Source organism: Pistacia vera, unplaced genomic scaffold (assembly GCF_008641045.1).
Source record: "Pistacia vera cultivar Batoury unplaced genomic scaffold, PisVer_v2 Contig1190, whole genome shotgun sequence".
In the NCBI taxonomy this organism is placed as follows: Eukaryota; Viridiplantae; Streptophyta; class Magnoliopsida; order Sapindales; family Anacardiaceae; genus Pistacia; species Pistacia vera.
Genome location: NW_022195238.1, coordinates 24,565 through 26,361, shown reverse-complemented (window position 1 = coordinate 26,361; position 1,797 = coordinate 24,565).

Here is a 1,797-nt window from a genome sequence, read left to right as displayed (position 1 = left end):
AGTTGTTGCAAAATTATTAATCGAAAAATGTTTAACACTCCAGAAGTTATAAGTTGCATCGACTTTCTTTCTTAATTGGTCCCCGAGACAGGTAATCCCCACTTCAATCCACCTTCCGACTTCCCGGATTATTTTATGCAGGAATGCAAAGTTTTATCAAATGGTGGCAGACTCCATAAGCCTAAATATCGAACTACTCTCCACTAATGAGGACTAGACAAAGATAAGAATCAAAAGGTCTTTATAAGCTTGTAACGCTAGGCTCGGAAGTGGGTTCCAAGAAAAAGGATAGGAATAACAAAGTAAGAGAACTCGGTTTTCCTCATGCAAACACTCAAATCAAATCGAACCAACTTCTTCTCAACCACAAATCAACGGTTCCACTAATTTACAACCCTCAAACTTGTATCTTTCTTGTTTCTGATACCATATATGCGGCGGGGACGTGCGTCTAAGGTGTACATGGCGTTGTTAACCAGAGGTCGCCAAGTACTGCTACAATTTTTAAGGCGTTACTGGTTTCCAGCCGATATACCCTTAAACTTGCGATGATTTTTTTTTTTTGAAAGCAAACTAATAACAAATCAATTGATTGAGGTGAACTACCTTTTTTGTTTTTATTGCCCTTCTCACAACCCCACAACTATTCTTTTAGTTTATTCGTACACCTCTTCCCGTTCTTTGTGTTTGCATTAGGATCGATTCTCTTAAGGGGTAAGATAGAGTGTTAGGGTTAAGGATCGGACAATTTTTTGGTTGCCAAGAAAAAAAAGCAATAATATTCATACGGCTCATAGGTGACTAGGGACAATTCATTCATGGGTCAGCTAGAAAGGCTCAAACGTTCCAAAAAGAATGCCTAAATCATCTCCTCAATCATGTCTAATCCAAGAATTTCGCCTCACCACTTCTCTACTATGTTCTAAAGTCCACCAACATTATCAAAGCTTTACCTAAGTACATAAAATGAATCTAAGCATGCCGAAAAAGTGAAAATGGTGGTTGAACCACTCAACAAACCTTAATCAAAATTCAATCAATAAACCTAAACTTGAAGCAATGCTTAACATTTCTCAACAATAAAATCGCAACAATCCAATTCACATCGTTGATTTATACATTCATCATCGGCAAAACAATCAAACCAAAGTAAAATAACAAGAAAAAATTTCTATTTTCCTACCCCCAAACAAAAGATGACATTGTCCCCAATGTCCCATTACGCATAAATCAGGAATAGAAAAACAAAAATAACAAAGGTACGAGATAGTTCCCTGATTAATCCGTGAAGTTTCGCTCCACAGTGCACACCCGATCTGTGACCTTTTCATCACCCAACATCTGTCAAAACAATTGAAACTGTGGTGTCTACATTGTTAGATCCACTGACTAATATGAAAGTATTACAACCTAATCTCGTCCTTGCACAAACTACAAATTAAAAGAAAATAAATAATTAAAACAACTACCACAACCCAAAACAAAAATATAAACCGAGTTTAATGTTTGAAATGAAAAACAAAATCAACTAAAAACAAATAACAATAAATAAAAACAAAACAGGTGTTCTGGTGCTCATTCTTTGTCTCCCTCATCTCCCTCGTCTTCCTCTTCTTCCTCTTCCGTCTCGGAGCCCATCCACTCATCTGAATCCCAGTCAGCCCATTGGAATTTTGTAGTGTCAACCTCGACTCCAGTCAAAAGCCTGACTCGCAGTCAATCTGCGCTTAGGAATAAAGCCCTTATCTCTCCTTTGGATAGCCTCTTAATATCGTTTCTAGGCCTCCTCACTCACGA